The following is a 22,068-nucleotide window of genomic DNA, read 5'->3' as shown; positions in this document are numbered from 1 at the left end:
CCTAAGTACTCCACTGAGTTTTGAAATAACTCACACTTGTGAGCAGTCACTCGTACGCTGTGCTTCTCTAGCCATTTGAGCACTTCATTCAAAACGTTATTATGGATTTGCCTGTTTGGTGCTGAAATTAGTATGTCATCTAAATAACATACAACCCCTTCAATAGCTTGCAAAATCTGGTTCATCGCCCCTTGGAATAGGAATATGGCGGCGGCAGAAGACACTCCAAATGGTAGCCTATTACATTTATATAGGCCTAGATGAGTATTTATAGTCAAGCATGACTTGGATTCCTCATCTAGCTCCAGTTGTAAGTGGGCATTTGTAAGATCTGACCACCTGTTAGTGTTGTGAACAAATCTTCTACATTTGGCAATGTTTTGGGTAGATTATCCTCTAGAACTTGGTTTACGGTTACTTTATAATCACCACACAACCTTACCTTACCATCTGACTTAGCTACAACAACAATGGGTATAGCCCAATTACATAAATCTATCTTAGAGATAATGTTCTCAGTCTCTAGTCTTTTGAGTTCTTGCTCAACTCTCTCCTTGAGTGCATATGGTACGGGACGTGGTTTGCAGTAAACTGGTCTAGCGTCCTTCTCTACCCTGACACATGCCTTCAAAGCCTTGGATCGGACTGCCTGTTTCGCAGAATACCTTCGGATACTTCTTGATATCATCCTTCGATGTAAATCTCGTTTCAACATGAAAAATCTCATTCCAATCCAGCTTCAGTGATCCCAACCAATTTCTACCTTGTAAGGCAGGCTTGTCTCCTGCCGCTACTAAGAGAGGCAAGCTCTGAAATTGATCCTTGTATTTCACCAGTACAGTGATACAATCTACCACAGGAATTTGCTCTCCTGAGTAGTCTCGCAGCTCTTCCATGGATTTCTCCAATGGGAAATCACGCAATTTGTCGAGATATAACAAATCCGGTACTATGCTCACAGATGCACCAGTGTCGATTTCCATGGGTATCTTGGTTCCTGCAACATCTACTTGGATGATGATACCTACTGAATCGCTGTGAGATACCTATGTGCTCCTGATGATGTGTATCTCCAAAACCTTCTCGTCCTGTTGCTTTTCTTCCGTGCTATGTAGTCTCCTGGGATTTCTACTTACAGCCTTGAAAGTTGGTTTACTCTTCAGTCAACATGCCTTTGCAAGATTCCCAGTTTTCCAGCAGAAGAAACACTCTGCCTTCACATATGGACAACTTTGAGCAAGGTGTTGTCCCAGACACCAATATCACGACTTCAATGCTCTGTTACCATTGCCAGTTGCTGAGGCCTTGGGGCCCAATTACCTTTTTAATTTAAACCTGCAGGCGATTCATCTCAGTTGTCTGATGACTAGAAATGGTACAAAATTCTCGGGAATATTGGCCGACCATATCCATTGACATAGCTGTCTGACAAGCGAAATCAAAAGTCAAGTTAGGAGTTCTCAACAACTTTATTCTGATCGCTTCATTTTTCATCCCACAAACAAAGTGGTCATGCAATGCTCGGTCCTGAAAGTTTCCAAAATGACAGTGAAAGGATAGCTTTTTTAATGCTACAATGTACTCGCTGATACTTTCGTAAGGTAATTGATTTTGTATTTCAAAACGATAACGTTCAGCAATTTCCAGGGGCTCAGGACTGTAATGCTGTTCTAACTTTTTTAGAATCACCATCAGTGATGTGTCCTTTGGCTTGATTAGAACAAGCACATTTCTCAAGGTTTCATACACCTCAGGGTTGCGTCAGTGAGGAAAATAGCCCGTTTACTATCCAAAACCACACAATCACTGTTTTCATCTTCAGGGACTTCCATGATACTATTTACAGTGAAAAACATTTCTAGATACTCCACATATGCTCCGAAGGGGTCTCGGTCATGATGGAATTCATCCAAGCGCCCTATTATTCCCGTAGGTGCAGCCATCTTGACTCTTCAGTTCAGCCATGTGTGCTTGTAATTTACCTGGGATTTTTAGCTGTTATTCAAAACAAAGGGCCACTCTAGTCTCTCTGTTGTTTGGTTGGAATCATCCACCAACACAAAGTTCAGCTAGGGAATCTAGGAATCCTATCCTTCCTCGTGTGTGGTATATTCTTTACGACATCACAACACACAGACTTTGCAAGATGGCTCTTAACACAGGAACTTGCTTTATTATTGTAAATAACAATGCAGTATTACCACAGTAGTCCACTAGTTGGAGCAGTCGTCCACTAGGTGGAACTATATATCACACTGGCCAATATTTATCTCTCAATCAACATAACAAAAAAAATTATCTAGTCATTATTACATTGCTGTTTGTGGGAGCTTGCTGTGTGCAAAATGGCTGCCTTATTTCCTACATTACAACATTGACTACACTCCAAAACAACTTCATTGGCTGTAAAGCACTTTGAGATGCCCGGTGGTTGTGAAAGATGCTATATAAATGCAAGTCTTTCTTTCCTTTTATAATTATACAAAAACTGAAACAAGAAATCATATAGTTCAAGCGTCTTTCAATCATCTCATTTTCTTCACTGGAGGAAACAGGGCAGCCAATTTGCACACTGCAAAGTCACATCTCGAATCTGTCTGGCTCAGAGTCATTGAGCTGGAGTGCAAGTTGGAGACACTCCGACACATAAGGGGAGGGTGAGGAATTTCTGGACAATTTTATCCAGAATATAGTCACACCCCTAGAAAAGCACAGGTTCAGGAAAGTGAGGGAGTGACTGTTAGGGAGCTGGGTAGTGGGGATTTAGGAGAGGTTGAGAAGGAGTTCCCGCAGACACTCGTCCTGGCCAACAGGTACCTGTGAGGACAAGGAGAAAGACTGCAAAGAGAACTGCCACAATGCAGACCAAGGCACCATGACTCAGAAGGCTATCAAATGTTGGGGGGAGGAGGGGGGGGAGGAAAGAGAGCGAGTGGAATAGAAATGTGTTAATGTTAGGGGACTCTATAATTAGGGGGATAGATAGCGTCCTGCAGCCAAGAACAAGAATCCTGAAGGGTGTGTTGCTTATCTGGTGCCAGGTTAATGGATATCTCACAGCGGCTGGAGCGGAACTTGGTAAGGGAGGGGATAAATCAAAGTTATCGTGTTCCATGTTGGAACAAACGATAGAGGTAGGAATGATGGGACCCATGTCATAGTGGGAAGTGTAAATAGGGAGGTGGCAAAGACTTTAAACTAGTAAGATGGGGGAGGGATCGACAAGAAATGTAACCAGCCAAAATATAAACAAAACAGAAAAAGAGAGCATAGGAAAGAATAATGTAAAGGAAAGCATTGATGGCAAGTTATAACGTTATAGAACAGGACTCTAAAAAAGATGGTTAAACATAGTGAGAGGAAATCCTATTAAAAATGAGTCAAACTCTCTGTACACCAATGCACACAATGTCAATAATAAAACAGGGGAGCTGGAGGCAATCATGCGTTGCGAGGAACCAGACATAGCAAGGATTACTGAGATGTGGCTACAGAAAAATCAGGACTGGGAATTAAACATTGCCGGGTATAACATATATTTAGAAAAGATAGGAGGGAAAAAGGGGGAGGTGGAAAAGCTATACTTATTAGGGATAACATAACATAGGGATAACACAGCTATAAGCAAGACAAAAATATAATCCATATGGATAGAGATCAAGGATTATAAAGGATCAATCACACTATTAGGTGTAGTCTACAGACTACCTAATATTAGAAGGGAGGTGGAGGAAGAAATATGCAGACAACTTGGGGAAATGAGTAAAAAAACTTAGAAGAATAATCATGGGGATTTCAACTACCCCAATATCAATTGTACAGAAGAAGTAGGTAAAGGGAATGGAGTTCCTACAATGTGTACAGGACTCCTTTCTAACCCAATATGTAAAAAGTCCAACAAGGGAGGATTCGCTATTGGATCTAATAATGGGGAATGAACCAGAACAGATGAGAAGTCAAAGGAAGAAAACATCTAGGCAATAGTGACTATAATATAATACGCTTTAAGATGATAATTCAGAAGGACATAAGTGTGACGAATACCAGGGTAATATACTACTATACTGTACTACTAATAGATTGGAGAAACGCTGATTTTGAGGGGCTGAGAATAGAACATGGGAAAATAAAATGGGCAACAATATTTGCAAAAAGCGATGTACAAAAGCAATGGGAAACATTTCAAATGGTGTTCAACAGCGTGCAGGAACAATATATTCTGCTAAAAGGAAAAAACAAACTAAACACTAATGAGACTTCATAGATGAATAAAGCCATAAGAGAACAATTGAGGGTAAGGAAAAAGGCATACATTAAGTACATAGACATCAGGAGAGTACATGATAAAGGAGAATATGACAAGATTAAGAAAGAAGTCAAAAAAAAATTAGGATGGCAAAGAGGCACTATGAAATTAAATTATCAAGGAACATAAAACAAAATAGTAAAATATTTTACAAGCACATCAATTTTAAAAAAAAAAGGAAGGTTGGGATGGGAATAGGGCCATTAAGGGATGGTCCACATGATAATACAACAAGTAATGATAGAGAGATGGCAGAAATATTAAATATTTATTTTGCTTCAGTATTTACCAGGGAAATAGAGCAGGTAGACATGACATTGGATATAGAGATTAGTAGTGAGATAAGTGCATTTAAAATAAAAAGAGGGGATATATTAAATAAATTAATTGAGTTCAAAGAGGATAAAACCCCTAGTCCGAATGGACCCTGGTCGGGATGGCTTGCATCCACACATTTTAAAAGAATCTAGGGAAGAGGTAGCAGAAGCATTACTACACATATTTAATAATTGGTTGGAAAAAGGTGTAATGCTAGAGGACTGGCAGATAGCTAACGTAATACCTAATATTTAAGAAGGGGGATGGAACATGGCCAGGGAATTATAGACAGTCAGCTTAACATTGGTGTTGGAAAAGTAATGGAATCCCTACTAAAGGAGAAAATAGAAGAACATCTAGAAACCAAAAATATAATAATGAATAGTCAGCATGGATTTCAAAAGGGAAAGTGTTGCTTGACCAACCTCATTGAATGTTTTGAATAGATAAGAGAGAGAGTAGACAATGGTAATGCAGTAGATGTAATTTATCCAGATTTTCAAAAGGCCTTCGATAAGGTACCCCATAATAGACTGATGAACAAGGTCCAAGAATGTGGAGTCAGGGAACAAGTAGCAGAATGGATAGCTAGCTGGCTTCAAGACAGAAAGCAAAGAGTAGGGGTAAAGCATAGCTATTCATAGTGGCAGAAGGTGGATAATGGTCTTCCACAAGGATCAGTGCTTGGACCACTGTTGTTCAATATTTATATTAACAATTTAGACTTTGGAATCAAAAACACAATTTTTAAATTTGCAGATGACTCCAAATTGGGGGGGATAGTCAATACTGAGGAGGACTGCAACATATTACAGGAGGGCATTAATAATGGGCATATAATTGGCAAATGAAGTTCAACACAGATAAATGTGAGGTATTACATTTTGGTAGGAAGAATAGGGAGGTCACTTATTACTTGGAGGGTGCGATTCTAGGTGAGGTAGAGGAACAAAGGGATCTCAGAGTACAAATACACAAATCACAAAGTTGCGACGCAAGTTAGCAAGGCCTTAAAAAAGCAAGCCAAGCACTAGGGTTTATTTCTAGAGGTATAGAATTAAAAAGTACGGAAGTTATGCTAAACCTCATCGAACCTTGGTTAGATCACACTTGGTGTACTGTGTACATTTCTGGTCGACATATTATAAAAAGGATCTAGAGTCACTGGAGAGGGTGCAGAGAAGATTTACAAGGATGATACCAGAAATGCGAGGGTATACATATCAGGGAAGAATAAATTGGCTAGTCTTTTTTCTCTTGGAAACATGAAGGCTGAAGGGTGACCTAATAGAGGTCTTTAAAATTATGAGAGGTTTTGATAGAGTGGATACAGAGAGTGTTTCCACTTGTGGGGACGTGCTTAACTAGAGGCCATCAATATAAGATAGCCACTAATAAATTGTGATATATTCGTATGACATCACTAACAAGCACTCTCTACAAGATGGCTCTTAATACAGAAACTGTCATCATGTGACCTTGTCACATGATCCTTTATTATTTACATCAATAGTTGCATTACCACAGTAGTCCACTAGGGGAAGCTCTATTACAGAAATCCAATAGGGAATTCAGAAAAACCTCTACTCAGAGTGGTGAGAATGAGGAACTCGCTGCCACAGGGAGTGATTGATGTGAATAGTATAGATGCATGTAAGGGGAGGCTAGACAAGCATATGAGGGAGAAGGGAACAGAGGGTAGCGCTGATAGATTTACATGAGGAAAGACAGGAGGACGCTTGAGTTGAGCATAAATGCCCGCATGGACTAGTTTGGCCGAATGTCCTGTTTCTGTGTCGTTATATCTTATGTAATGTAATCCTTGGTAAATAGCAATGTGATAATGACAAGATAATCTGTTTCAGTGATGTTGATTGAGGGATAAATATTGGCCAGTCACCTGGCATAACTCCCCTCTCTTCTTTGATATAGTGTCATGGGGTCTTTTACGTCCACCTGAGAAAGCAGACAAGGCCTTCGTTTATCGTCTCATCCGAAAGATGGCACCTCTGACAGTGTAGCACTCCTTCAGAACTGGCACTGGAGTTGTTATGTCTTGGATAAGGAGTCAGACTAGATACTGCAAACTCAAAGTAAGTGTGACTGTAGTCCTTTATTACAGATCTCAGAGTGCCTCTCCAGCCTGTGAGGCCTCCTTATATACAGGTGCTCCCAAGAGATTGTGGGATCTCTTGGGACTCCAGGGGATAAGCCCTCTGATGGTTAGACATGGTAATTACAGGTTTACATACATAACAGGAGTGACAGCTGAGATTTTTGTGCTCAAGTCTCTGGAGTGGGATTTGAACCCACAACCATCTGACTCAGAGGCGAGAGTGCTAGCCACTGAGCCACAGCTGACACCTGGCCCAGACTCCTCTTCCCCACAGGTTTGCCTGGTGGGGAAACCACGACCGCTTCACCTCCTGTTAAGATTGCAATCGGATTCCACTGATGTCATCAGAGCCCGATCTGCAGATTTAATGCAGGAACCCACTGTCTTGTGGGTGTCCTGCTTGCCTGCTTAAAAAAAGCATGTTAATCTCACGGTCTGCAGAAAGACAGCACGATCGGTGGGGGGTAAGCCGCATGGGGCATATCAAGAACCCAGCCGCCAGGTGTCCGCTAGGCGGTTGGGGTTAAAATTCCCCCATTATCACTATTTAGGAACTTTTATTCACACTGTTGCGAAGGCCAGTTTGGAGAAAATACAACTGAAATGCACCATCTGTATCTTCAAGAATCATGAAGGAAATATTAAAATGTTTTCCTGGTGGTCTAGTGGGTAAAGGCATAATCTGATACAGCATTGTTTCAAACCAGAAGGCCACAATTTCAGTTTACAGGTTAGGAAGAAAAATCCATCAGCCCTTGTCCAATCTTTCTGTTATTTCTTTCTGTTATATAAGGTTGGTTAAAGATGATCTTCATTTTAGAAATCCAAGCTGATTAATTTTCATTATATTCTCCATCCTCGATGTTTTGTTATCTGATCTTTTAGCAATGATTCTAATATCTTTAGTTCTTTCCAGTTCTGACAAAAGGTCATCGGACTGAAACGTTAACTCGGTTTCTCGCTCCACAGATGCTGCCTGACCTGCTGAGTATTTCCAGCAATTTCTGTTTTTATTCAGATTTCCAACAACCGCAGTATTTTGCTTTTGCTATAGTTCCCTGGGTTTTTTCTATCTCTCTTTTTTCGAATATCTGAATTACATTTGCTATTTGCCAGTCCTCTGGCATTACACCTCTTTCTATTGATTTTCTGTATGTGGATACTAGTGTCTCTGATATCTCCTGCCTAATTTCTTTGAGTATACATGGGCACAATCCATCTGGACCAGGGGTCTTGTTCTTCTTAAGTTTGTCTAGTATCGCCTTTTTTTGTATCATTTCATTTTTCATAGCTTCTTCAGAGAAAACTTAGGCAAAGGCCTCTATCCCGACGGGCAGGATTGAGTCGGGTGAGGGCTAAGAATCCTAAAAATCGAGAACCCATCTCTGAGCTGCTGCGTTCCCACTCACTATAATATTTAGGATGGCCAGATAGTGAATGTGGACAGGTGGGAGTCTGGGAATTTTTCTTTCAATGAGGCCCAGCACTGCCTCCACATCCCTGACCTTGCCGAGTGCATTGCTGCTCGCGCGCACCCTTCCAGCCCCCAATAAAAATAAAGGCCAAAGTATTTATTCAGTAGCCTGCCATTTCAATATCTCCTCCTGTGAATTTATCTTGCTTGTCCCTCAGTGGTCATATCCCTATCTTAATTTTCCACATTACAACAGTGACTACACTCTAAAAGTACTTCATTGGCTGTAAAGTGCTTTGAGATGTCCGATGGTTGTGAAAGGCGCTATATAAATGTAAGTCTTTCTTTCTTTTTAATTCTCCTTTGTCACTTCATTTATATAGAATACTTCACTATTCCTATAGCATACTATGTGCTATTTATTCGATATTTTCATTTCATTTTGTTTCTTTGCCTTCCTATGTCTTTTTAACCTCTTCCTAAGCTCATTATATTCCCATTTGTTAACCGCTTCTTTATTGTTCATGTACTTTGCATATGCCTCCTTTTTTAGATTAAATTTTATCATAAGAACATAAGAATTAGGAACAGGAGTAGGCCATCTAGCCCCTCGAGCCTGCTCCGCCATTCAACAAGATCATGGCTGATCTGGCCGTGGACTCAGCTCCACTTTCCCATTAACAGAGCTACCCCACCTCCTTTCCCTTCTTGTCTATCTTTCCGAATTGTCAGATACCCCTGTATGTTTAATTCCCAGTCTTGGCCACCCTGAACCACGTTTCTGTAATGCCCACCAAATCATACCCATTTGTAATGATTTGTACCGTCAACTCATTTACTTTATTTCGAATGCTGCGTGCGTTTAGGTAGAGTGTTTTAATACTAGTTTTTAAACCGTGATTTTTAGTTTTGACCCCTCCTGCAGCCCCTTTATATTCATACATATTGTCCCTTCCTGTCACCTTGTGGTTTACACTTATCCCAGTGCTACTCTGCTCTGTTGCCTCCTGCCTTTTGCATTCTTTCTTGGGGTCCTGTTCATCTGAGTTCTCACCCACTCTAACTAGCTCAGAGCCCTCTCCTGGGTTCCGAATACTCCTTGCATTGAGGCACCGAGCTTTCATGCTTGCCTTTTTATTACACTTTGACCCTTTAGAATTTTGCTGTACAGTGGCCCTTTTTGTTTTTTGCCTTGGGTTTCTCTGCCCTCCACTTTTACTCATCTCCTTTCTGTCTTTTGCTTTTGTCTCCATTTTGTTTCCCTCTATCTCCCTGCATTGGTTCCCATCCCCCTGCCATATTAGTTTAACTCCTCCCCAACAGCACTAGCAAACACATCCCCTCGGACATTGGTTCCGGACCTGCCCAGGTGTAGACCGTCCGGTTTGTACTGGTCCCACCTCCCCCAGAACCGGTTCCAATGCCCCAGGAATTTGAATCCCCCCCTGCTGCACCACTGCTCAAGCCACGTATTCATCGGAGCTATCCTGCGATTCCTACTCTGACTAGCTCGTGGCACTGGTAGCAATCCTGAGATTACTACTTTTGAGGTGCTACGTTTTAATTTAGCTCCTAGCTCCTTAAATTCGTCTCATAGGTAAAAAAAGGGATGAGGCCCTATGTCGTTGATACCAATGTGCACCACGACAACTGGCTGTTCACCCTCCCTTTTCAGAATGTCCTGCACCTGCTCCAAGACATCCTTGACCCTTGCACCAGGGAGGCAACATACCATCCTGGAGTCTCAGTTGCGGCCGCAGAAACGCCTATCTATTCCCCTCACGATTGAATCCCCTATCACTATCGCTCTCCCACTCTTTTTCCTGCCCTCCTGTACAACAGAGCCTGCCACGGTGCCACGAACTTGGCTGCTGCTGATGAAAATCAGCTCTTTATTTATCCATGCTGTCTCATTCTTGGCTAGTTTGTTCAGAATTTTTTAGTGGGATATATTTCTCTTAAAATCTATTGACCTTCCCTTAAAATATTGTCCACCATTGTTCTACTTCTTTGTAAATATTTGTATTCCAGTTCATCTTCCTTGAGTCTATCCTCATTTCCTCATGGCTGGGAATTCTCGGTGAGATGCTTGTCAGAGGGGTGTGGGGTGATGGATTGCCCCAGAAAGAAGTCATGGTTACCTTCTTGGTAAAGGGACCACTTTAAAAATTCTAACAATATTGTGCCCTCAGATCTTCATGAGTTCAGGCTGCAATCTTGGCCTAAACTCATGGCTGCCGGTAGCTAGGGAGGTATGCCTGGTACCTCTGTCCATACACCAGGTTCCAGTGAAAGGCCAGGGTGCAGAAAGTCGAAGGCTGAAATTTGTTTAGGGTGGGAGCACAAAATGGCCACTAATGAATCAGCAGCCCATTTTACACACCATCAGATTGTCTTTTCCATTTGATGAATCTCACTCTCTGGGAGTCCCCACCCTGAAGTTGCATCCCACTTACAACTGTGATCTTTTTTGATCTGAATAGAAACTGTCCCCATAAGGTCATCCCGATGTTTTTTTGGGCACTGGGCCTGGACCTGGCATATCTGCGTCCTGGCCTAGTTTCTGGCTGTTCCTGGGAGCTCTCGCTGAAGTTGCACTGGAAAAGCCGTGGATTTTCAGGGCCACTGACTTCATGGATCAATTGAAGATTTGCTGAATATTGTTATTGGAGAATGCAGTTCATTAAGAACAGACAGGACCAATTTGTAAAAGGCAATATTTGTCCGTCAAAGTTAGAGATCGCTGAGAAAAAAACTACCCTGTATTGACAAAGAAAATGCAGTGGATGTTGTCTATATGGATTTTTACAAGATGTGAGATAAGGTACTGCCATCTAAGAGGCTTGTAGATAAAATTATAAGCTCTTTATCTGAATGCACGCAGCAGTCATAACAAGATAGATGAGTTGACTGCACAAATAGATATAAATGGGTATGATCTGATAGCCATTACAGAGATGTGGTTGCAAGGTGACCAAGGCTGGAACCTGAATATTCAGGGATATTTGACAATTTGGAAGGATAGACAGAAAGGACAAGGAGGTGGGGTAGCTCTGTTAATAAAGGATGAGATCAGTGCAGTAGTGAGAAATGATATTGGCTCAGAAGATCAAGATATAGAATCAGTTTGGGTGGAGATAACAAATAATAAGGGGAATAAGTCACTGGTGGGCATAGTCTATAAGTCCCCTAACAATAGCTACACTGTTGGACGGAGTATAAATCAAAAAACAATGAAGGCTTGTAAGAAAGGTACAGCAATAATCCTGGGCGATTTTAATCTTCATATTGATTGGACAAATCAAATTGGCCATGGTAGCCTTGAGAAAGAGTTGAGTGTATCCGGGATGGTTTCCTTGAATAGTACACTGTGGAACCAACCAGGGAGCAGGCTTTCTTAGATCTGATTCTGTGTAATGAGACATGATTAATAAATGATTTTATAGTAAAGGATCCTCTAGGAAAAGTTGATCATAGCATGGTTGAATTTCAAATTCAGTTGGAGGGTGAGAAAGTTGGTTCTCAAACCAGTTCCTAAGCCTAAATAAAGGCGATTACCAAAGTATGATGGCAGAGTTGGCTAAAGTGGACTGGGAAAATAGATTAAAGTATAAAACGGTTGATAAGCAATGGCGGACATTTAAGAAGATATTTCATAACTCTCAACAAAAATATATTCCAGTGAGAAGGAAAGACTTTAAGAGAAGAGAGAAATATCCGTGGCTAATGAAGGAAGTAAAGGATGGAATCAAATTGAAAACAATGGCATACAATGTTGTGAAGATTAGTGCAAGGCCAGAGGATTGGGAAATTTTTAAAAACCAGCAAAGGACAACTAAAAAAAAATAACAGAGAGAAGATGGATGGAGAGTAAACTAGCAAGAAATATAAAAACAGATCGTAAGAGCTTCTTCAGGTATTTAAAAAGGAAGGGGGTAGCTAAAGTAAACATTGGGAGCCCGAAATTCATTACTGCTGGAAAGCTGGTGCTCCTCCATATTTTTGTGGCCATTGCGCCAACATTTTTCGTGGCTGGGTCACCCCATATTCAGCTCCAAAAGTGAACAAATGGGTTCCAGTGCTAATGAACCTTTCCAAAGTGGATTTTTCAGCGGTGTGGCTGTCTTTATTTGAGCGTTATCACCACTGAGAAATTCAGCATGCGGGTAAGGGTTTCTAATGAGCCAGCTGCAGGCCAGGGTTTGCAGCAAGGCCCTGAGGGGAGAAGGAGTTTGGAAGGATGGCTGGTGTAAGATGTGAAAGGAGAGCCAACAGGTTCACTGATATGGAGCTGGAGACACTGATGGACGGTATGGGGGACAGAAGAAGACGTGGGGAGACCTGGCAGACTGCCAGTACATAATGCATGGAGAGAGATTGCAGGGGAGGTGTCAGGCACCTCCATATATGTGAGGATGCACCCTTCCAGAAGGGTGCTGGTCAGTCTGCACCTGGCCCTTCCAGGGTGGTGATGGGTTGATGCCTCCTAGCTCTGGTGCGATGAGGATCCTCCTCCTCCTGCGCCTCCTCCTCCTCAGGAGGTACTGCGGGCTCGACCTCCAGTGGCTGTCCCTCATGGTGGCCAAGTTGTGCAGCATGCAGCAGACCATGACAATTATGGAGACCCGTTGAGGAGAGTACTGCAAGGTGCCATCAGAGTGGTCCAGGCACCGGAATCTCTGTTTAAGGATGCCTATGCACTGCTCAATGATGCACCTGGTGGCACAATGAGCATCATTGTATGCATGCTCTGGCGCTGTCCTGGGGTTCCACAGAGGAGTGAGCAGCCAAGTGGACAGGGGATGTCCCTTGTCCCCAAGCAGCCAACCGCAATCCTGATTCGGACTGGTGAAAACGGCGGGCACACTGGTCTGGCACAGAATGAACGAATCATGGCTGCTGCCTCCCTTGCCCACTGCCTGTCTGCACGGTGCTGATAGCGATGCCATCTCCTGTGTGCCGCCCTGCTTCTGAGCAGGTGCACCAGGTGTCGCCCTCCCAACACTCCTCCCATCCTCAGGGTGAACCCTGACAAGCAGGTCTCTGCAGCCCACAGGACTCCACTAAAGAGTCAGACCTGAAAATTGTACAAAAGTATGTGAAAACCTCAGAGCAGCAGTCAGCAGGTTTAATGGAGCCAAAACAATTAATGAAACTATTTAAAAAGCAAAATACTGCGGATGATGGAATGTGACATAAAAACACGAATAATTAATAAAACTATTTCCCTGCCAAAGGGCCCCGATCGTGGCAACACTCCAGCACTGTTGCGTTCAAGCACCGACTCGAATAGCTCGCGGGGACACTGCCTGAAGAATTCCTCCCATCTTGGAACTGAAAATCCCTGTCCTGGCCACTTTCCAGCGGCCCGCATACTGCAGACCTCAATGCTGGAAACTTAGCGTTACAGCGGCTTCACCCCGCCGTTTCCGGCGGAAGTGAGCACCGCTCAAACTTCCATAAGCTGAATATGGCTCGGGGAGGGAAAAGTATCCAACCGCGGTGACCAATTGACTTTTTCGATCGGCCACCCAAACCCCGGGGACGGTGAATTTCTCCCCCTGGTTATTTAGAGGATGAGACTGGGGAATTAATAATGGGGAACTGGGAAATGGCAGAGACTTTTAACATAAAATTTTGTATCAGTCTTCATGGTAGAAGACACTAAAAACATCCCAATTATAGTGTTATGTATGTAACCATGTAATAATTGCCTCCAGAGAGTGTGACTGTTGGAGTCCACACGTGCAGGGCCAGTATAAAAGGTTGGTTGCCATGTTGTTTAGGCACTCCTGGAGTTGTAATAAAGAAGACTAAAGTCACACTAAGTTTAGCTCACAGTACTCTGCCTCGTGGAGTTCTTCTATACACAACAATTGGCGACGAGTAACAGAATACGAACCTTCACGCAACCATGGCTGCCGTTGGAATATTAGAGAGATTCGTAGAGGGGATGATTGGGAAGCCTTCATCGAGCGTCTCGACCAGTACTTCGTGGCCAACGAGCTGGAAAGAGACACTAACACGGCCAAGCGCAGGGCGGTCTGTGGGTCTAAAATATACGGCCTCATCAAGAATCTGCTCGCACTGACAAAACCAACGGAGAAGGAATATACAGAATTGTGCACGCTGGTTCGGGATCACCTCACGCTGGCTCGGGACCATCTCATGGCCAGATAACGTTTTTACACGCACCATCGCTCCGGGTGCCAAGACATGGCAGATTATGTTGCCGACCTGAGACACCCCATGGGACCTTTCAATTTTGGAGCTGAGTTGGGGCAAATGCTGCGGGACTTTTTCGTACTGGGCATGAGCCACAAGGTCATTCTTCGAAAACTGCTGGCTGCTGAAACCCTAGACCTGAGCAGGGCCATCGCGATCGTCCAGGCATGCATGGCCATGGACGATAACACCAAACAGATATCTTCTCAACATCGAAGCTCGCCGGCAAGCACTGTGCATAAAATGGTGTCGCTAGCAGGCCGAACTGCATATGGCAGGCCTATGCGTCTGTGGTTGCAAGACCTGTGATGACTCAGAGTCTGCCAGCGGGGGTGAATGTGAATCCATTAGCACCATGTTGGCGCTGCGGGGGTAATCATCGAGCCCATCAATGTCAATTTAAGCACTACGTGTGCAAAGGCTGCGCAACGATGGGGCACCTCCAGCGAATGTGCAAACGTGCTGTGACACACCACGTGGCAGAGGATGATCGATCTGGCACGGATCATGCAGCTCAGGCAACTCCATCCGAGCAAGGAGTGTATGGGGTACATACCTTCACCACCAAGAGCCCTTCTATAATGCTGAAAGTCAAATTAAATGGAGCTGTGCATGAATTGTGGATTGCTGCAGGCAATGGCCCAATGGTGTTCGGCAGAAGCTGGCTAGAAAAGATTAGACGGAATTGGAACGACATCAAAGCATTATCTTCAGTGGATGACGCCTCGTGTGCTCAAGTGCTGAGCAAGTTTCCCTCGCTATTCAAACCAGGCATCGGCAACTTCACAGGCACCAAGGTACAGATCCATCCAGGTCCCAATGCACGGCCCGGCCATCATAAGGCTCGGGCGGTTCGTATATGATGAGGGAGAAAGTCGAGATCAAACTGGACAGACTCCAACACGAAGGAATCATATTGCCAGTCGAGTTCAACAAATGGGCCAGTCCAATTGTTCCACTGTTGAAAAGCGATGGCACGGTCAGAATCTGCGGAGACTACATGGTAACGATTAACCGAGTCTCACTGCAGGACCAGTACCCGTTGCCCAAAGCGGACAACTTGTTTGCAACGTTAGCGGGGGGGGGGAAGTCGTGCACCAAGTGGATCTAACCTCTGCCTACATGACCCAGGAGCTGGCTGAATTTTAGAAAAGAATGATGTGCATCAACACACACAAAGGGCTGTTTATATACCACAGGTGCTCTTTCGGGATTCACTTGGCTGCAGCCATTTTCCAGAGAAACATGGAGAGTTTGCTGAAATCTGTTCCGCGCACCGTGGTGTTTCAAGACGACACCCTGATCACTGGTCGTGACATATTCGAATATCTACACAACCTAGAAGAGGTTCTAAGTTGCCTAGACAGAGTGGGACTCAGACTGACATGCTCCAAGTGTGTTTCCTGGCACCAGAAGTCGAATTTTTGGGGAGAAAATTTGCAGCAGATGGCATCAGGCCCATGGACTCAAACAAAGGCCATCAAGAATGCACACAGACCACAGAATGTGATGGAGCTGCGTTCATTCCTGGGCCTCCTCAACTATTTTGGTAACTTTCTACCCGGGTTGAGCACGTTGTTAGAGCCTTTGCACATGTTGGGTTTGGGGCAAATCTCAAGACACAGCCTTTGAGAAGGCTGGGAACCTATGTTCAAATAAGTTACTTGTACACTATGACAAGTGTAAACGTCTAGTGCTAGCTTGTGACGCCTCATCATACGGGGTTGGCTGTGTGTTACAGCAAGCCAATGTATCAGGCAACCTCCAACCGATTACATACGCATCTAGAAGTCTGTCTAAGGCTGAAAGAGCCTACAGTATGGTCGAGAAAGAGGCGTTAGCATGTGTATATGGGGTTAAAAAAATGCACCAATACCTAATTTGGACTTCGGTTTGAGCTTGAAACTGACCACAAGCCGCTCATTTCGCTGTTTTCAGAAAGCAAAGGTATAAATACCAATGCTTCGTCGCGCATCCAAAGATGGGCACTAACATTATCCGCTTATGACTATGTTATCCGCCACAGACCAGGCACTGAAAACTGCCGATGCTCTCAGCCGGCTACCATTACCCACCACTGGGGTTGAAATGGCGCAGCCCGCAGACTTGCTACTGGTCATGGATGCTTTTGAGAGCGAGGGTTCACCAGTCACTGCTCGCCAGATCAGGACCTGGACCAGCCAGGATCATGTGCTATCATTATTAAAGAATTGCATCCTAAATGGGAACTGGTCGGCCATTCCTGGGGAAATGCAAGATGAAATTAAGCCGTTTCACCGATGCAAAGATGAAATGTCCATCCAGTTGGATTGTCTCTTATGGGGTAAATGCATGGTTTTGCCAAAAAAAGACAGGGAAATGTTTATACGTGACCAACACAGTACCCACCCAGGCATTGTCATGATGAAGGCAATTGCCAGGTCGCATGTTTGCTGGCCCGACATTGACTCGAACTTGGAGTCATGCGTGCATCAATGCAAAACTTGCTCGCAACTGATCAATGCACCAAGGCTCCACTGAGTCTGTGGTCATGGCTCACCAAACCATGGTCCAAGATCCATATAGATCTTGCCGGCCCCTTTTTAGGAAATATGTTTTTAATAGTTGTGGACGCTTACTCCAAATGGATTGTGTAGTGTTTCTGCACCTTGTTATATACATGCCTCGTGTGAGTTTGTATCAGACACGGTCACTCTGTGACCTTCACTTTATTCCCAGGGCCAAGGAGTGCTGACCCTGGGTGGGACCTCCCCTTTTATATCTGGAAGCCCAGGTGAGGAGTGTCTCCCGCAAACTCACCCCCTGTGGTCAAGGTGTGCATTTCAGGGGTACAGGTACAGTGTGCATGAGTTACAGTTACATAACTATTGTCATTGTAAGATGGTGAAATACATGACCGATTGAATGTGTAATCATATCATCCAGCACGGTCACATCCACCATTGAAAGCCTCCGGGCCATGTTCGCCACCCATGTCTTGCCCGACGTCCTTGTCAGCGACAATGGACTGTGTTTCACCAGCTCGGAATTCAACGCATTTATGACCCACAATGGCATCAAGCAAGTCAGGTCTGCTCCGTTTAAACCCGCGTGTAACGGTCAAGCAGAGCGGGCAGTCCAAACAATCAAGCAGAGCATGAAACGCGTGACGACGGCTCCCTGCAGACCCATTTGTCTCGCATTCTGCTCAGTTACCAGATGCGACCCCACTCTCTCACCACTGTTCCCCTGGCAGAATTGTTAATGAAGTGAGCCCTCCTAATCAGGCTCTCCCTAGTCCACCCAGATCTTAATGCAGATGACACTAAGCTGGGTGGCGGTGTGAGCTGTGAGGAGGATGCTAAGAGACTGCAGGGTGACTGGGACAGGCTAGGTGAGTAGGCAAATGCATGGTGGATGCAGTATAATGTGGATAATGTGAGGTTATCCACTTTGGTGGCAAAAACAGGAAGACAGAATATTATCTTTATGGTGACAGATTATGAAAAGGGGAAGTGCAACGAGACCTGGGGGTCATGGTATGTCAGTCATTGAAAGTTCGCATGCAGGTACAGCAGGCGGTGAAGAAGGCAAATGGTATGTTGGCCTTCATAGCTAGGGGATTTGAGTATAGGAGCAGGGAGGTCTTACTGCAGTTGTATAGAGCCTTGGTGAGGCCACACCTGGAATATTGTGTTCAGTTTTAGTCCCCTAATCTGAGGAAGGACGTTCTTGCTATTGAGGGAGTACACCGATGGTTCACCAGATTGATTCCTGGGATGGCAGGATTGACATATGAGGAGAGACTGGATCAACTGGGCTTGTATCCACTGGAGTTTAGAAGGATGAGAGGGGATCTCATAGAAACATATAAAATTCTGACGGGATTGGACAGGTTAGAGGCAGGAAGAATGTTCCTGTTGCTGGGGAGTTCCAGAACCAGGGGTCACAGTCTAAGCCATTTAGGACTGAGATGAGGAGAAACTTCTTCACTCAGAGTGGTTCTCCTGTGGAATTTTCTACCGCAGAAAGTTGTTGAGGCCAGTTCGTTAAATATATTCAAAAGGGAGTTAGATATAGCCCTTACGGCCAAAGGGATCAAGGGGTATGGAGAGAAAGCAGGAATGGGGTACTGAGGTTGAATGATCAGCCATGATCTTATTTAATGGCGGTGCAGGCTCGAAGGGCCGAATGGCCTGCTCCTGCACCCAATTTCTATGTTTCTATGTTAATTATCATGTGGAAACCCGGTGACACCGGCAGAACATATACCACGATCGCGCGGCTGTTTCATGTGACTGATGTTAACGACCCTGTGTTTGTCGTGAATTATGGTCCTGGTCCCAAGTGGGTTGCTGGCACTGTTTTGGCTAAGGAAGGGAATAGGGTGTTTATAATCAAACTGTTAAATGGCCAAACGTGCAGAAAGCATTTAGATCAGACCAAATTGCAATTTACTGACAACCAGGAACGATTTGAAGAGGACATCACCATAGACGATCCACCAACACATATCCAACCAGCAATCAACCTCGCTGTCAATTACGAGGATGAACCCACCGTTCTTGACAGTCCGGTCAGACCAGCCGCGGTGCAGTGCAGCAATGGTCCGGCCAACTCTCACACGCCAGGGTTTGAACATAGACGATCAACCAGGTAGCGAAGGGCTCCGGATCGCTTCATCTTGTAAATAACTTGTACCGAAGACTTTGCGGGGAGGGAGTGATGTTATGTAGGTAACCATTTAATATTTGCCACCAGAGGGCATGACTGTTGGAGTCCTAATGGTCACCTGCACACACATGCAAGGCCAGTATAAAAGGTTGATTGCCATGTTGTTTAGGCACTTTGGTGTTGTAATAAAGAAGACTAAGGTCACACTGAGTTTAGCTCACGGTAATCAGCCTCGTGGCATTCTTCTATACACAACAAATAGATAATGAAGGGGTTATAGGAAGGGGGAACTTTAAATAAACACTACTAAAGAAAAAGTACTCGGTAAAATAATGGGACTAAAAGTGGACAAGTCCCCTAGGGTCTTAAAAGAAGTGGCTGCAGAGATGGTAGATGCATTGGTTGTAATGTACCAAAATTCCCTGGAGTCTGGAGAGGTCCCAGCAGATTGGAAAACCGCAAATGTAACACCCCTATTCAAAAAAGGAGGTAGACAGAAAGCAGGAAACTATAGACCAGTTAGCCTAACATCTGTTGTTGCGAAAATGCTGGAATGCATTATTAAGGAAGCAGTAGCAGTACATGTGGAAAAGCATAATTCAGTCAAGCACGGCGCAGTCCCGACCTGGACGCCCGTTTTTCGCGCCACAAAGTGCGCTTTAAAAAAAAAAAAAAAAAAAAAACCCTCCAGATTCTACACCTTCCTGCAGGTTCTCTGGCTCTCGGCGCAGCGCAGCAGGAGCTGTAGAGGGCGGAGCCAGGTCCCTGCGGCAAAAACAGTGCCGGGACCTCTGCACATGCATGCTACAGTGGGCACGCAAGTGCAGTAGCTCCAGGCGCCCAAAACTGTGTGGGAGGGGCCCGAAGCACCCAGCCCCTAGCTCTGGCCGAATGGCCTCACTGGGGCTGCGTGAATAAGGCTCCTCCCACGGCCAGCTCCTGCTTCCTCCCGACCTGACTTGACTCCCACTTCCCGCCACCGGACCCGACCCGACACCCGCTCTCCCCCACTGCCCCCCCTCCCCCTCCCCCCGCCACCCCCCCCAGCCTCCGGACCGGACCCGACACCCGCTCTCCCCCGCCCCCGGACTGGATCCGACATGACCTCCCTCCCCCCGACCTGACCTCCCTCTCCCTCTCTCCCTCCCCCCGACCCGAACCGAACCGAACTGACCTCCTTCCCACCACCCACCCCCCCCCCCTGTAAATCTGGTGCTGGGGACGGGCCCTGCCCGAAGTCTCGGGCCCGGCCCGTTCAGCCTCCCCCCCCCCTTCTCTTTCCCACCCACCCCCCCCTTCTCCATCCCCCCCACCCCCCCTTCTCCATCCCCCCCACCCCCCCAATCTCCTTTCCCCCCCCCCCAATCTCCTTCCTTACCCCCGCCCAATCTCCTCCCTTCCCCCATCCCCCCCAATCTCCTTCCCCCCCCCTAATCTCCTTCCCCCCCCCTAATCTCCTTCCCCCCCCCCCAATCTCCTTCCCCCCCCCCCAATCTCCTTCCCCCCCCCCCCAATCTCCTTCCCCCCCCCAATCTCCTTCCCCCCCCCCCAATCTCCTTCCCCCCCCCCAATCTCCTCCCCCCCCCCCCAATCTCCTCCCCCCCCCCCCAATCTCCTCCCCCCCCCCCAATCTCCTCCCCCCCCCCCAATCTCCTCCCCCCCCCCCAATCTCCTTCCCCCCCCCCCCAATCTCCTTCCCCCCCCCAATCTCCTTCCCCCCCCCAATCTCCTTTCCCCCCCCCAATCTCCTTCCCCCCCCCAATCTCCTTCCCCCCCCAATCTCCTTCCCCCCCCCAATCTCCTTCCCCCCCAATCTCCTTTGCCCCCCCAATCTCCTTCCCCCCCCCCACCCCCCAATCTCCTTTCCCCCCCCCACCCCCCAATCTCCTTTCTCCCCCCCCCCACCCCCCAATCTCCTTCCCCCCCACCCCCCAATCTCCTTCCCCCACCCCCGCAAACTCCTTCCCCCCCCCCCAAACTCCTTTCCTCACCCCCCCACAATCTCTTTTTCCCCTACCCCCCTCCTCGCTGTCAGAAACACAGACAGAGAATGAGAACCACACAGACAGACCGAGAGATAGAGACACTGACAGAGACACACTGAGGGGGGCATCCCAGCACGCTATTGGAGGGCTCCCGGTGCTGCTGTCGGTAAGTAGAAAATGTTTTATTTATTGATTTAAAAAAAAATATATAATATTTTTTTTTGATTGATTTATTGATGTATTTATCATTTATTATTGATGATGGCTCTTTATTTGTAAAACTGAAGTGTTTAATGTTTGTAAACTTCCCTTTAACCCCCCCCCCCCATTCCCTACGCCTGATTTGTAACCTACGCCTGATTTTCTAAAGTGTAGACAAGGTTTTTTCGAGCGTACAAAAATCTTCACTTACTCCATTCTAAGTTAGTTTGGAGTAAGTTTTCACTGACGAAACTTTGAAAACAGGCGTAAGTGGCCGGACACGCCCCTTTTTGAAAAAAAAATTCTGTTCCAAAGTGAAACTGTTCTAACTGACTAGAACTGGAGCAAACTAAATGACGAGAATTCCGATTTCTAAGATATTCCGTTCTACACCAGTTGCTCCAAAAAATCAGGAGCAAATCATGTGGAAACTTGGGGCCTACGAAAGGGAAATAGTGTTGAAAAATTTGCTGGAGTTCTTTGAGCAGGGTGGATAAGGGGAAACCAATGAATGTGGTGTATTTGGATTTTTAGAAGGCATTCGATAAGCTGCCACATAAAAGGTTGCTGCACAAGATAGAAGTTCACGCAGTTGGGGGTAATATATTAGCATGGTTAGAGGATTGGCTAACTAACAGAAAACAGAGAGCCGAGATAAATGGGTAATTTTCCGGTTGGAAAATAGTAACTAGTGGGGTGCCACAAGGATCAGTGCTGGGGCCTCAACTATTTACAATCTATATTAATGACTTGGATGAAGGGACTGAGTGTAATGTAGCGCAGTTTGCTGATGATACAAAGATCAGTGGGACAGCAAGGTGTGAGGAGGACACAAGGAATTTGCAAAGGG

This window comes from Pristiophorus japonicus, chromosome 9 (assembly GCF_044704955.1).
Source record: "Pristiophorus japonicus isolate sPriJap1 chromosome 9, sPriJap1.hap1, whole genome shotgun sequence".
Taxonomy (NCBI): Eukaryota; Metazoa; Chordata; class Chondrichthyes; family Pristiophoridae; genus Pristiophorus; species Pristiophorus japonicus.
The sequence above is the reverse complement of the archived record's forward strand: the minus strand, read 5'-3'. Positions refer to the sequence as shown.